Source organism: Lathyrus oleraceus, chromosome 2 (assembly GCF_024323335.1).
Source record: "Lathyrus oleraceus cultivar Zhongwan6 chromosome 2, CAAS_Psat_ZW6_1.0, whole genome shotgun sequence".
In the NCBI taxonomy this organism is placed as follows: Eukaryota; Viridiplantae; Streptophyta; class Magnoliopsida; order Fabales; family Fabaceae; genus Lathyrus; species Lathyrus oleraceus.
Genome location: NC_066580.1, coordinates 127,367,498 through 127,384,329, shown reverse-complemented (window position 1 = coordinate 127,384,329; position 16,832 = coordinate 127,367,498). Strand labels below are relative to the sequence as shown.

Here is a 16,832-nt window from a genome sequence, read left to right as displayed (position 1 = left end):
ATCCTTTATTAATTTTAAGGCAGTGACCATAGGTCTCCCCTTCTTTGTCAGGCTTCTAACAATCTTTTTGACATGATCTGCAGTTTTGTAGCCTTTGTCCAGAACCTTGAGTCCTGCAATTAAAGTTTGAAATCTAGAAAACATTACCTCTATAGCTTCATCGTCCTCCATCTTGAAGGCGTCATACTTCTGAATTAGAGCCAGAGCCTTTGTCTCTTTGACTTGTGAATTGCCTTCGTGAGTCATCCTTAGGGAGTCAAGTATTTCTTTAGCAATTTCCCTATTGGTGATCTTTTCATATTCATTGTAGGAAATGGCATTCAGCAATATTGTTCTGGCTTTGTGATGATTTTTAAAGTCACGCTTCTGGTCATCTGTCATCTTGTTTCTGGCAATAGCAATAACAACATCAGATACAGGAGGTATATAGCTAATAGTAACTATGTCCATAGATCAGCGTCATAACCCAGAAAGAAACTTTCGATTCTGTCTTTCTAGTAATCAAATTTTTCTCCATCGAGGATTGGAGGTTTGGCATTGTAACTGTCTCTTTCATTGGTGTTGGCCATAGTGTTTTTCTCATGCTGGATCTCTCTACACTATTAAGTGTTGGATTAGAAAATCAATAACAGAGCCGAAGCTTTGATACCAATTGAAGGTTGAGAAAAACAAGAAAGGGGGGTTTGAATTGTTTTAACTGATAATAAAAACTTTTGATAACAAGACACACGTGAAAACAAAAGCTATCTACACAGAATTTTTATCCTGGTTCACTTGAAATTCAAAGCTGCTACAGTCCACCCAGCCAAGGTGATTTCGCCTTCAATAAGGACTTAATCCACTATTCTTGAAAGATTACAACAAATGATCTTCTAAGAGGATAAAGATCTCTTAGCCCTCTCAAGTATACAGACTTAACAAGTCACTTGAGGAATATTCATCAATTAAGGAAAAATTACAGTAGTGCTTAGTGCTTCTAGGTAAGCAAAAATTACACAATATAAGAACAAGAGGAATGTTCACACTTTAGAGCAGCAACTCGTGTGAAAGGAGAATGAGTAAGAGATATGAGATTAGTTTCAGTATTCTCGTGTGTCTCGTTGCTTTTGTTTGTGAAGATGATCCATCCTATATATAGGGGTTTGATGAGGAGTCTGTTGGATGAAAGGATCTTGGCAATGATGGATGATTAATGTAATTAATCTATGTGTTCTTTCCATAGTAATTTGGGGCGCTTTAACTTTCTTCCAAAATTAGATTCTTTCCACAAGTGGAAGACTTCATAGTTAATTCTTTGGTGATCGTTTCTGAATCGGAGTGTACATATTTAGATAATTGCTTATAGCCGACTGACTTTAAAGGCTCTCGATGCCTTCCTGATTGATTACATCAAAGTGTAAAAGCTTCAGATCCTAGAGTATGCTCTTCCGCTTCAGAGTGTCTGATATCTCTTTCTTCGTTGAGCTTTATACGCTTCCTTTGTTCAGAGTCAGAACTTCTGCTTGAGTACCTTCTAAGTGGTCATTCTGAACTTGCGTTTGTATCTGATATATGTCTATCTGACTTCTTTTTTATTAGAGTCTTTCACACTTAGATAAAATTTTTTAGGATACCATTTTGTTTCATCCTTTGTTATCATCAAAATCTTAGAGATGAATTGTATCTGATATATATCTATACTGAATTTTGTTCTTACAGAATTTTCATCCAATTCCAACCTTTGCTTTCATTAAACCCCACATCTCGACTGATCACCACCTTGTTCTCAATTGGTGATAACAACTTGTACGCACTTGTCGAATGATAACCAACCATAACCATAACTTCGCTTCTATCATACAACTTTCTTCTAAGCATAGTGAACCAAAAATATTGAGATGACTCACACTTGGCTTCAAACCTGACCAAGTTTGGTATTTTATTATTTAACTTATTTGTTGGACATCTATTTAGGATGTAAGCTACAGTTAAAGTGGCTTCACCCCAAAACTCCTTAGGCATTTGTTTTTCTTTGAGCATACTTATAGCCATATTCAAGATACTTTTATTCTTCCTTTCAACAATGCCACGTATGTCTAGTGAATTCATCTATGAAGGTTAAGAATTAGCAATTACCTCTTAGTCACTTCACTTTAAAGGGACCACACACATATGAGTGTCTAATCTCAAGCTTCTATTGTGACTTCATTAGCAAGTTATGTATGAAGGGCTTCATAGTCTGCTTGGCTATGCAACATTCCTCACATAGCTTCTTTAGACCTTCAATACTTGGAAGTCCATACAACATATTCTTCTTGTGTATCAAGCTAATACTTCTAAAGTTGATATGGAAAAATCTCTAGTGCAAAACCCAACTTTATCTTCAGTTGTGGTTGTTGCAAGGTGTTGATGATCAATCATATTTATCATGACCTTGAACGTCTTGTTGCTTGATAAAGGTGCCATCAAAGTTGGCCTAGACATTTCATCAAACACCTTGAGCTCCCTTCCTTCCAGCTTTATTGTGTAATTCTTGTCAATTAATTGACCTAATCTGATCAAATTACTTTCTATTGAAGAAATATACAAGAAATCCTTGATGATAATTTCATGTCCATCCTTCTTTTTCATCCTAATGTCTCCCATTCCTTCTAATGTCACCATTTTTGTTATTTGCAAAACAAATTGATCTTTTAACTGATTCATACAACTTGGCAAACCAGTTCATGTTGCTTATCATATGATTGTTGCAACTTGTATCAAGGTACCACTTATTTGCTTTCTCTGAGGCCAAATATGTTGTTGCCATAAAGATAAGATCTTCATATTTACTGCTACCATCATGAGAAAATTGAGGCACACCCTTGTCCTCATCATTGTTCCTATTGTAGTAGCACACTCTAGTAAAATGACAAAGCTTATTACAACAATAATAATGAACCTCGTTCATGTCAACCTTCTTCTTGACTTTCGGATTTTGATTTACACCATTCTTTCTAGTTTCACCTTGGCTTCTTGAAGCCTTTCTAACATCACCATTATCATTATACTTCTTTGTAAGACCCCAATTTTGACCCTAAGATCCCTCATGCAATTTCATCACAAGCATTAGCATTGGGATCATACCTTGGCATCCTTCTTACCCCTTTTCATTGGGTTTGTTTTGGGAGAGATCACCAAACACTTTGTGATTATATCATACTTGTATTTTATCATTTTACTAACACAAATACCAAAAATATGTCTTTGTGTTTGCCTAACTCTTTTGTAGGTAAGGCATGATCCCCATTGATCTATCAAGTTTACATCTAGGGTTTGAGACCCTCATGACAAAGAGCACAACCATGAATTGATCCAATAATGGTTATGAGCATCATATATGAGTCCCAATGATTTCTACATGTCATATTGATCAAGTTTTCTTCAAGAGTTTGAGGGTGATTTGCCTTGGAAACCCCAGTTTGACTGGGTATCTTGAGTAACTTCTCCAACAAGCTATCTCACCAATTGATCAAATTTCTCAAGGGACACTTCAAAATTCATCATATTATGCATATATGATCTACCATGAGCATATAAAGTCAAGAGAATTGAAGATTGGCAAGTTGGTTGATGTTGGTTGGCCAGATGAATTCATCTGATCAAAACTGGGTCCCCCTAGACCATATCTCCTACAATTTTCATCATATGAAAATTATTCCAAGAGAAAAATTACTCTAAATGACATTCCAAACAACTTTAATGTTTATACCTAGAGCTAGTGTTGCTTGGAAAATCATTTTCTATGTTGAAACATTATAGGTCATTTTGTCTAAACCCTAATTTGAAAGTCAACTTCCCAAGGCCATAACTTGCTCAATTTTTATGATATGAAATATTTCCAATTTGAACAATCAAATTCAAGATTTATAATTCAACTTTGATGTTTGGATTGATAACTAATTTAACTTTTATGAGCATGTGATATGAGGCTATATTATAGGTCACTTTTGACATATACCATTGAACAAGTGATTTTTCCAAACTTCAAAAATGCATAACTCTATCATTTAAAATACAAATGACATGAAATTGGTTACCATTTTGAAGGTATTTTAAAGGGATACAACTTTTATGAAGACACTTTTCTCATTTTAAGCTCACATAAAAAGTTAAGTAAGGTGGAATATTGAGATATATGGCTTGACACTTAGAAAAATTTTCAACATGTTGAAATTTCCAAACTTCCACCTCAAAATTTATCATGATACAATTTTCAAATGGAAAAGTGTTGAACATGAAAGTTGTTCCTCTTGATCTAACCTTTCCAAAAAGTCCAAGTTCATCCATTTTGGACAAGAATTGCTAGGGATTCCCATGGCATGAACATGGAATCATCATTTGGCAAAGATCACACTTCAAATCTTCACACACACTTGCCTTGCAATCCAAGTTGATTTCAGACCCTCTTACACTCATTTGTGGACCTTAAGCAATGATCTCATGGGCCTGTACACACCCATGCACCCATGCATCATCAATTGCCAATTTTGGAAAGTGAATTTGAAGGTGCAAATATCATGAGCTGCAACTATAAATAGAAGCCCTTATGCTTAGAATTGAACACACCTTGCGCGCCAACTTTGCCCCCCATTGAAACCCTCTTATTCCGAAGGAAAACCTGATAAATTTCAACTTAAAATTTGAGTTTGAATCTCAATTGTTGGAGATTCAAAAACTCAAGGATCCAAAACCTTGCAACCTCATCAATCACTTCCTGCTAGCTTCTCAAGTGTGATCAGATCGTGTTTGGAGCAAGCAACCTCAAGAATTACACTGCATTGAAGGTAATTTTCAGAAAACTTTATCTCTTCGATTCTCTCTCAATCTTGCTCAATTCTCTTGATTCTTTGGTTGTCTGAAGTCCTACCAATGTAGGCAAGAAGATTGAGTTGCTTAAAGGTCAAATCGAAGCAACTCAGTTGACATACCTCAAATTTCAACTCCTCATATCTTTCGATATGTGAGAAGTTAGTCAAAATTAAGGTGATATTCGTGATCTACGCCATTTTTCCTTTCAGATCATGTCCTCCTTTTTTATTCTGGTGATGGTTGAAGGTGGACCAGTCCGGTGAGGTCCACCGGAGAAGAAGACCGGAGCTACATCTCCGGCCGTGTGTTGGCACGTCTCCAACCATAGGATCTATTTAAATTGTTTTAATCCTAAGCGTTGTTTCTAATTACCTCGCATGTTGCTCAGTTGACTAGAGACCACATGGAACGCGCGCTGGTGGCCACTTGATCTGCCACCTCAATTAATGAGGGAGATCAAGTGGTCCAAGTTTTTTTTGATTATTTGAATTTCATTTTAATTGCTTTATTTTCATTAATTCATATTAATTTTAATATTGATCCAAAAAATATAAGAGTTTCAATAAAAAAAATTCAAATATTTTTCTGTTTCATACTCTGAATTAAAATTATTTTTTAGATCATTATTAATATTTTTCATGATTTAATTGATTTTTCATTTGTTTTTAATTATGTAAAAATATTTTTAAGTCTTCTAAAATTATGAAACTTTTTCTCTAAAGTCCTTTGACCTTGTTTGACCTATGATAAATCTCATGGCCATATATTTGGTGTTTTGATAAGGTTTTTAGGAATTTGACAAACGATATTTAATTTAAATGAACTATTTTAGTATTTTTAATTGGAATAAATGCCAAATAATTTTGTTGACCAATTGTAATGACTTGTTTGTGTTTGACTCTTGTTGTTGGGCCTTGATCAAGGTTGATTTGACTTTGTCAAATTAATATCATTGGATTTAGGGGATTGATGGAATGTACATTCCATCTCCCAAAATGAATGAATGATATTAATTTGGTAAAAGTCCTCCTTTGATCAATTTGAGATTTCATCTATTCCCCTCCCTCTTTATCTCATTCCCCTTCTTTTTGCATTCATCTCATTTGGCCTATGATATCTCAAAGTCCTAAAGCTAGTTGATTGAAAAATTAACATGAGTATGGATGAGATTAGTCCACACCTTTTGCATATTCTTTTTGTGTGTGGTATGTTACATGAGCATAGTTCATAATACTATGTCTCTAACAGGCATTAACACCAAAATTCTATTGCCCGGCCTCAAATAGTTGTAACTTCTACATAAGTTCAATTACGATTGCTTAACATAACGCTAAATTTGTGTCATAAAAGGCATAGCATTCTAGTAAGTGAGATTGTAAGTCTCCACTATTTCATGGTATTGTGTGGAAACTTGGCCTTTTTTCCTTCAATTGGAAGATGTCTTGGTTCAAGGGTCCATGCTTGTGATAAGTGGGGTGAGTGTTCTCCAAAGAATGTCTGAAAAATGAAAAGCAAAAACAAAACAATACTAACTTCTAACCTATTAACTACTAACTTTTAATTTCAAGCCCTTTACTATAATGTCATTTAATTCTAGCTTTTATACATTTTCCATTGTTCATATCATTCTAATTGTTTATGTTAATGCAATTTTCACTTTGTCCATTTGGACCATATTGTGTGATATATTTTGTTTGTGTATATTTTGCTTGTTTGTGGGGTCTCTGACCATTAATGTACATGATAACAAAAAAAACCCTAAAAAACTTTTGTGTGGACTGTTGGCTTGATCTTGGACAAATGAAATTATAATTTAGACAACATTCCTATGCTAAAGGACTTGGCCAATGCCAACTTATTGAGAAACCAAGTGCTTGCAATTTGAAACTTCATCTGATACATAATTCAAGATCTCTCTGAGTTCATCCGCAACATGATCATTATGAAGCTGTTATTTCGAACCTGTGACTTGTGGAATTCATCTGTTACATGGGCTACCTTGAAAAAGATCATGGTATGGATAAGCTTGGATGTGGCCATCTTTATATGATGTCTTGCTCTTCAAGATAATATAATTGTGCATTTGTGTGTTGCTTGATTCTAAAAGTCCAAGGGAATTATGGGTTTCTCTTGACATTCTTGTCTATTGGATTGCTACACACTTGGTCAGATGTTTTCAACTCTAAACTTTTAATTTTGTACATAGGATTAGTCTCTTCATCTTCTCCCCATTTCTTTAATTTCAAAATCTCTCCCTCCCTTTTCAAAATCTTCTTTGTTTGAACTTATTTTGTTCTAAACTTTGACCACTTTTGCAAAAAGATAGAATCTTTGGCCTTATGCCATTGCATTTTCAAGCTTCTTTTCTTAAATCAAACTTGTAAATAAACTTAACTATACTTGACCTAAACTTTCAAAGGCCAAAAAAGAACTAACTCATTCAAACCATTTTTAGGCCCTTGTGCCTTTCAAACTTAATTTTTTTTGTTAAAAGCAATGCATCCACTTTGAAATTTGTATCCCGAACTACTAGGTTTTGATCCCTAATTTTTTTGTTGGTAGGTAGGCACAAGACCGAAGGTCTTGCCAAACACTAAAATATAATTAATGAATTCTTTTCTCATCCCCCCATTCTATTTATTTGTAAACATCACTTTATACCAAGTACATATGCACACAAAAAGTGCTCCCTAGGAGTACCTAGGACACTTTAGGTGCTAACACCTTCCCTCTGTGTAACCAACCCCCTTACCTATAATCTCTGAGATTTTATTAGTTTTGATTTGAAAACTTCTTACTTTTGGGTTTTGTTCGTACTTTTTCCCTTTTCCCTTAGAAACAATAAAAGCACGATGGCGACTCTTGTTATTTGATCTCTAGCTTATCCATAGCTTGATGATCATGAATTTACCGCTATAGAAATTAAGTGGCGACTATGCTGGGGAGTAGTCTCCAGTGGGTTTAGCCTACTTTTTGTATGTATGTGTGATATAATCTGCTTGTTGTGCTTGGTGATCTCTGAGTGGTGAGATAAGTTCTAACCCGAACTTGAGTGCAATTAAGATAGGTAGATGGTATAGTCATGTTCGACTTGTATGGAGTAGTCCCTAACAAGTTGGCTTGAGACCCATCCGCTCAGTGGAGACTCTTTTGGATTTGGAAATATCACATAAGTATTTGTGGTTAGGCATTACTATCTCTAATTTGGGTCTGAGAAGCTGAGGACCGTAGAACATTTACCCCCTCTTGGCCTATTTAGGACGTAGTGCGGAAACTGTTCAAGTGTAGACTTGATAACAGTTGTTACGGGATACTACACTCAGACGAGTTTCTCTTGAGAATATTATGGGTCGATGAGTCATTCATCTTAACCTGTAATATCCGATAGATGGAATTAAGACTCTGGGAATTTTTTAGAACATGATCTACAATTTTTTATCCTTAGTTCACTCTTTTGGGATGGTTCTTACCCAGACTCCATGCTCGTGACTTACAACAAACCCTTGATTCTTGGTTGATCCAATCAAGTCTTGTCAATATCAATGGAACTTGGGTGTTGATAAGGTGTAAACCATAATCCACCAAAATGGATGATTGATCTTGACAATTACTTGATTCATCCCTTGACCTTTGTTTGCCTTGTGTGTGATCCCTTATTTGTGATTGTTGCATTCATGCATTCATGCATATCATAACATTCATCACACGAAAATATCAAGGAACTAAGGTATCATTTGCAAATATTTTCAGACCATGGTATAAAGTGATGTTTACAAACAAATAGAATGGGGGATGAGAAGAGAATTCATTAATTATATTTTTTGTGTTTGACAAGACCTTCGGTCTTGTGCCTACGTACCAACATAAAAATGAGGGATCAAAACCTCGTAGTTCGTGATACAAATTTTAAAATGGATGCATTGCTTTTAACAAAAATTAAGTTTGAGAGGCACAAAGGCCTAAAAATGGTTTGAATGAGTTAGTTCTTTTTTTGGCATTTTGAAAGTTTAAGTCAAGTATAGTTAAGTCTATTTACAAGTTTGATTTAAGAAAAGAAATTTGAAAATGCAATGGCATAAGGCCAAAGTTTCTATCCTTTTTGCAAAAGTGGTCAAAGTTTAGAACAAAATAAGTTTAATCAAAGAAGGTTTTGAAAAGGGAGGGAGAGATTTTTAAATTAAAGAAATGGGGAGAAGATGAAGGGACTAAACCTATGTACAAAATTAAAAGTTTAAAGTTGAAAAGATCTGACCAAATGGGTAGCAATCCAATAGACAAGAATGTCAATAGAAACCCAGAATTCCCTTGGACTTTTAGAATTAAGCAACACACAAATGCACAATTATATTATCTTGAAGAGCAAGGCATCAAATAAAGATTGCCACATCCAAGCTTATCCATTCCATGATCTTCTTCAAGGGAGCCCATGTAACAGATGAATTCCTCAAGTCACAGGTTCAAAATAAAGGCTTCACAATGACCATGTTGTAGATGAACTTAGAGAGATCTTGAATGATGTATCAGAAGAAGTTTCAAATTGTTTCAAGTACTTGGTTTCTCAACAAGTTGGCATTGGCCAAGCCCCTAAGCATAGGAATGTTGCCTAAGTTCTAAATCCATTTGTCCAAGATCAAGCCAACAGTCTAATAACGCGAAAATACATCAGATATTTTCCTTGATTTACACTCAAAGATCATACCACTTTAGCTAATATTCTGATTATTCTGCAAGTATTCGAGTTGTTTTTGCAGGTATTTAAATCTCCAAGCATTAATGAGCAAAATATAGAAAAGGAAGAAAAAGAAGCAGAAACAGATGAGAAAGCACGAAAAAGCAGAAAAACCAGAATGCAGAATTTGCTGATGTGACGACAGTCACAAGCTGCATGACGACCGGCACGACCCATCCTGTGACGACCGCACAGGCCCATGAAGAGCGTCACACAGCCAGATTTTACACTTTGAAACAGTCATCAGAGGCACCCAATCGTGCCTAAGTTCTCTCCAACAGAATGGTTCCCGCGTGGACTCCTCATTGAACCAGTCTTCCTTAATTTTTTCAACTGCCAAGACCTACAAAAGCAATATATAAAGGACCAAAGTTGGAAAAAAAGGGGACGCCTACACTTACGCTCTGCAATTGATTTTTTTTATAGAATTCTAGCTTTTTAGTTATTTTTCTTTTCAGCAACTTTGTTTCCGTTGCCTTAAATTCATTTTACCATTCCTTTTTAGAATTCCCGTTTTCCAGTTAGCTATAGTAGTAGTTTCCTACACTGGGGAGCTACTACACTTTATTTAATTTAGTAAGCAATTGTATTGAAGAAGCAGAATCCTACCGACTTGTGGAGGACTGCTCAAGTAGTCCAAGATTCGCCGTACTCTGTTAATCCAATTGCTAGGTTTTTATTCAATTATTATTATTATTGCCCAATTATTATTATAATTATGTTTGCTTCAATGTTAATCTATTTATGCTCTGTGTTTGCGCTATTTAACATGTCTGGCTAAACTACCGGTATCGGTATATAATAATTTAATTAGATGGGATTTAACAATAATTGGTGAAAACTCTTTTTCTCAAACAAATCTTTTAGGCTGAGGTTTTTAATTTAAATTTAATTAACTTTGTCACAAAAGTGAGAAGCTGTTTAATACAATTTTTCCACGAGAGTGGGAAATTAACTAAGGTAAGAACCAACAATTGCGAGAGCGTGAGGCTCGAGCTGGATAGTAAAAATTAGGCATTGAGTTTAAAAACAGCGAGAGCACTTTAAAAGCAATTAGAGCTTATTTATTTTCAAAAAGTAATTTTAACTTCAAATGGGACAGCGAGAGCGTACATTCTGACTTAAAGCTATAGGCTGAATAAACAACCACGAGAGTGTGAGATAAAGTCTTTTAAATAAATATTTTCTACTGAAAGATATTGGGCATTTAACTATTCACCGGTGACTTATCGAAACCCTGATGATTAATGCGTTGCATACTGATTACTCCTATTAATACATTCTTAAAACTAAATTTCTCTTAGATTTAATATTCTTCACCCGAACTTTTATAAATCATTCCCTTAGCTAAACAAAGTGACGTTAGTAACACTAGTTTTGACCATAGGTCCCTGTGGGTTCGATATCTTTTAAAACTAAAACGACTAGACTGTGCACTTGCAGTCAAGTACCCGATAGACTATATTTTACATATAGCCAGATCGAGCATTAAGTTTTTGGCGCCGTTGCCGGGGATACATTTTAGTCGAATAGTGCGATTCTTTCGTTGCACGGTATAGAATAAGGTAAAAATAAAAACTAATCTTCTTTCCCTTACTTTCCCCGATTGTATGTCAAGTACTCGCTCACAAGGCGATAACTTAGCACCACCAATCCAAGAATTAAAGCGTTTCTTATATGTAAGACGCCGAATACAAGAATATCAACAAAAGTACGATATTCCCGAAACCTTCTATCCTACTAAACCATAAGAAAAACCAACCATGGCTGAAGAAGGACCACATAATCGTCCTCTGAAATTTTACGCTACCCCGTCCCAACAAGAACCTCACAACAGCATTGTTGCCCCCGCTATCAATCGGAACGATTTCGAGCTGAAACCCTCACTATTATCAACCGTCCAACAACATCAATTTGCTGGAAATCCCACGGACGACCCTAATGAACACCTGACCAAGTTTGTGCAGTACGTAGACACTGTAAAGGCGAATGGTGTATCTCAAGATGCGATAAGACTGCGCCTCTTTCCTTTCTCACTAAGAGACAGAGCTTGGGCTTGGTTGCAATCCTTGCCCTCCAACTCCGTTACAACATGGGAAGAATTGAAGAACATTTTCTTATCCCGATATTTTCCGCCGAGCAAAACTGTTATGCTAAGAGCTCAAATCAACGGATTCCGACAAAAAGATGTAGAATCTCTCTACGAAGCGTGGGAGAGATACAAGGACATGATGAGGATATGTCCACATCACGGTCTTGAAGACTGGGTGATCATTCACACATTTTACAATGGGCTTTTGTATAACATAATACTGACAGTAGACGCTGCCGCGGGCGGTGCACTTATGGACAAGCCATACAACGAAGCCTATCAACTCATTGAAAACATGGCCCAAAACCATTGTCAATGGGGAGGTGAAAGAACTCCAGTAGAAAAGTCCCAAACAAAGGGTGGAATGTACGAAATCATTAGCCTTAACCATGTTCATGCCAAGGTAGACGCCCTTGTTCAAAAATTAGACAACTTGACCATACCAGCCGCAGCCACCGTGGCTGCTGTAACTCCAAACTGTGAGTTATGTGGAAACCATGGACACACTACACAAGAATGTCAAATATTAGCAGGAGTCCCAACCGATCAAGTGAATTACGCACAAGGAAATCCCTATTCGAATACCTACAACCCAGGATGGAAAAACCATCCTAATTTTTCGTATAAGAATAACAACACCCTGTATGCACCTGGCCAAGCACCAGCTGTTCCACCTGGATATCAAAAGCCAGCTAATAATGCTCGTAACATGCCTAGGAAGTCAAATCTCGAATTAATGATGGAAAGTTTCATACCTACCCAAGCTCAGACGAACACAAACTTCTTGAACCAAAACATACATACTAGCGAGCAACTCAAACAACTAGCGAGCAAAGTAGACGCCTTAGCCACCCACAATAAAATGCTTGAAACACAGATTTCACAAGTGGCTCAACATCAAGCATCTACAGCCGCTCCAGCTGGAACATTTCCTGGACAACCGCAACCTAATCCAAAAGGACATGCAAATGCCGTTATACTGAGGAGTGGAAAAGAAATAGACGGACCCGTCGATCCAAGACTCCAAAACCCTGTCATGTACCAAAAACCAGACAAAACCTCAACTGAGCAGGTGAATGAACCAAAGGAAATAGAAGATAATACCCAAGAGGCCGAAGAGAAAGAAAAACCTTATGTGCCTCCACCTTCTTATAAACCACCCATTTCGTATCCTCAAAGACTCACAAGTTCTAAAACTGCGAGTCAATTTAGGAAATTTGTTGAACTTCTGAAGCAACTAAACATTGCAATACCCTTTACAGAAGCCATCACACAAATTCCCTCATATGCCAAATTTCTTAAGGAAATCCTATCCAATAAGAAAAAGATCGAGGATAACGAAACAGTTACACTTACTGCCGAGTGTAGCATAATAATCCAAAATAACATGCCTCCCAAACTAAAAGACCCAGGTAGTTTTTCCATACCCTGTGTCATCAGAAAATTTGTCATAGACAAAGCTCTATGCGATCTAGGAGCCAGCATTAGTGTAATGCCTTAACCATCTGTAAAAGGCTCAGTATGGGAGAACTAAGACCAACCAAGATGTTTGTTCAATTAGCTGACCGCTCGATCAAATACCCTGTCGGTATACTAGAGAATGTCCCCGTACGTGTAGGACAATTCTATATTCCTACAGACTTCATAATCATGGACATCAAAAAAGATGCCAGTACACCTATCATATTAGGAAGGCCATTCTTGGCTACCGTCGGAGCTATAATAGACGTAAAGAGAGGTAAGCTAACATTCGAAGTTGGAGAGGAAAAGGTTGAATTCATCTTAACACAATTCTTACCAGCGTCAGCCATAGACGATACTTGTTATCTACTTGATGTCATAGACGAGTGCGTAAGAGATATGGAGATGCAAGAAACCACATATTCTGATATAATGAAAATCCAAATCCCTCCAAATCCATACCAAAACGAAAGTCTGAGCGAATGCTTAGCACTTACACCCAACCACATGCCATGCCCAAAGAAACCCGACTTGGAATTAAAAGCACTACCAAAGAACCTAAGATACGAATTCCTAGACACTGAACTGAAAAGACCACTAATAGTCAACGCTGAGTTGGGACAGATGGAAACTGAGAAATTACTAGATGTCCTAAGAAAATACCCAACTGCGTTAGGAGACAACATCGCCGATCTAAAAGGAATAAGTCCTTCTATCTGTATGCATCGCATTATGCTGAAGGAAGATTGTAAAACCTCTAGAGAACACCAGAGAAGGATCAACCCAATCCTAAGTACGGTAGTCAAGGATGAAGTAAAGAAGCTATTAGATGCTGGAATCATATACCTGATCTCTGATAGTCAATGGGTTAGCCTCGTTCATGTAGTACCCAAGAAAGGGGGTGTTACAGTCGTTAAGAATGACAAGGGCGAGTCTATAGCACAAAGAGTTGTGACCGGAAGTAGAATGTGTATCGACTATAGAAAACTAAACAAAGCCACTTGGAAAGACCATTTGCCTCTACCCTTCATTGATCAAATGCTCGAACGATTGGCTAAGCATTCACACTTTTGCTACCTAGACGGTTATTCAGGATTCTTTCAAATCCCAATCCATCCTGACGACCAAGAAAATACAACCTTCACATGCCTATATGGTACATTCGCCTACCGACAAATGCCATTTGGATTATGCAACGCTCCCGCAATATTTCAAAGATGCATGATGGAAATCTTTGGCGATTTTATAGATGACATCATGGAAGTCTTTATGGACGACTTTTCTATTTGTGGGCAGAGTTTCGAAGGATGTCTATCAAACCTTGAAATGGTACTCGAAAGATGCGTAAAGGTAAACCTCGTTTTAAACTGGGAGAAATGCCATTTCATGGTCCAACAAGGAATCGTGTTAGGTCACGTAGTATCTAATAGAGGAATTGAAGTAGACAAAGCCAAGATCGAAATCATAGAAAACTTTCAACCTCCTAAAACCGTTCGAGAAATACGAAGCTTTTTAGGACACGCCAGTTTCTACCGACGTTTTATCAAAGATTTCTCGAAAATTACCAAGCCACTTACGAGTTTATTAATGAAAGCCACTGATTTTATCTTTGATGAAAAATGTTTAACAGCGTTCAACCAACTAAAAACATCTTTAATCACCGCACCCATAATGCAACCACCTGACTGGAGATTACCTTTCGAAATCATGTGTGATGCGAGTGATTACGCCGTAGGCGCAATACTGGGACAAAGAAAGGATAAGAAGCTTCATGCTATTTACTATGCAAGTAGAACACTAAATCCAGCCCAGATGAACTATGCCACCACTGAAAAAGAACTTCTAGCCGTCGTATTCGCTTTGGACAAGTTCTGTTCCTACCTGGTAGGGGCGAAAATTATTATCTATACCGACCACGCCGCTATTAGATATCTGCTAAGTAAGAAGGATGCCAAACCAAGACTTTTAAGATGGATCCTACTCTTAGAAGAATTTGACTTAGAGATAAAAGATAAGAAAGGTACGGAAAACATAGTAGCAGACCACTTATCACGAATCGAAGGGAATAAACCTGAACAAATTCCAATCAATGACGATTTCTCTTACGAACGACTCATAGCCCAAATGGAAAGCGACATGTCTGAGTTAACGATAAACGATACCGAAATAGAAGAATTCATGGAAGAAATACATGTGAATGCAACTCTACCATGGTATGCTGATTTCGTCAACTACCTAGCTGTCGGAGTACTTCCACCGAACTTATCTTACCAACAAAAGAAGAAATTTTGTCATGGTATGGGTTCGATATCTTTTAAAACTAAAACGACTAGACTGTGCACTTGCAGTCAAGTACCCGATAGACTATATTTTATATATAGCTAGATCGAGAATCACAGTCCACACAAAAGTTTTTTAGGGTTTTTGTTATTATTATGTACATTAATGGTCAAAGACCACACACATAAACAAAGTATACACAAACAAAATATATCACACAATATGGTCCAAGTGGACAAAGTGAAAATTGCATTAACATAAACAATTAGAATGATATGAACAAAGGCAAATGTCTAAAAGCTAGAATTAAATGACATTATAGTAAAGGGCTTGAAATTAAAAGTTAGTAGTTAAGAGGTTAGAAGTTAGTATTGTTTTGTTTTTGATTTTCGTTCTTAGACATTCTTTGGAGAACACTCAACCCACTTATCACAAGCATGGATCCTTGAACTACGACATCTTCCAAAGGAAGGAAAAAAGGCCAAGTATCCACACAATACCATGAAAGAGGGGAGACTTACAATCTCACTAACTTGAATGCTATGCCTTTTATGTCACAAATTTAGCGTTCTGTTAAGCAATCGTAATTGGACTTATCTAGAAGTCACAACTATTTGAGACCGGGAAATTGAATTTTGGTGTTAAAGCATGTTAGGAACATAGTATTATGAACTATGCTCATGAAGCATACCACACACAAAAAGAATATGCAAAAGGGGTGGCCTAATCTCATCCATACTCATGTTAATTTTTCAATCAACTAGCATTAGGACTTTGAGATATCATAGGCCAAGTGAGATGAATGCATAAAGAAAGTGAATGAGATGCAGAGGGAGGGGAATGGATCAAAACTCAAATTGATCAAGGGAGGACTTTTACCAAATTAATATCATCCATTCATTTTGGGAGATGGAATGTACATTCCATCAATCCCCTAAATCCAATGATATTAACTTGACAAAGTCAAATCAACCTTGATCAAGGCCCAACAACAAGAGTCAAACATAAACAAGTCATCACAATTGGTCAACAAAATTATTTGGCATTTATTCCAATTAAAAATACTAAAATAAGGCATTTAAATTAAATATGGTTTGTCAAATTCCTAAAACCTTATCAAAACACCAAATAAATGGCCATGAGATTTATCATAGGTCAAACAAAGTCAAAGGACCCTGGAGAAATTTTTTTAGAATTTTAAAAGACTTAAAACTATTTTTAAATAATTAAAAACAAAATAAAAATCAATTAAATCATGAAAAATATTCATAATGATCCAAAAAATAATTTTAATTCAGAATATGAAAGAGGAAAATATTTGAAATTTTTTGGTGAAACTCTCATATTTTTTGGATCAATATTAAAATTAATATGAATTAATGAAAATAAAAGGAATAAAAGAAAATCAGAAAATAACCAAAAAATGTGAGCCACTTGATC

The 16,832-nt window shown here is 36.3% G+C and overlaps 1 non-coding gene across 1 annotated transcript; it reads right to left on the bottom strand.

Annotated features, from left to right (window-relative positions):
* Positions 1 to 11,709: 11,709 nt before the first annotated feature.
* Positions 11,710 to 11,816, bottom strand: LOC127124942 (small nucleolar RNA R71). Its single transcript, XR_007804416.1, has one exon. It is a non-coding gene; the product is annotated as a small nucleolar RNA R71 (small nucleolar RNA).
* Positions 11,817 to 16,832: the final 5,016 nt, after the last annotated feature.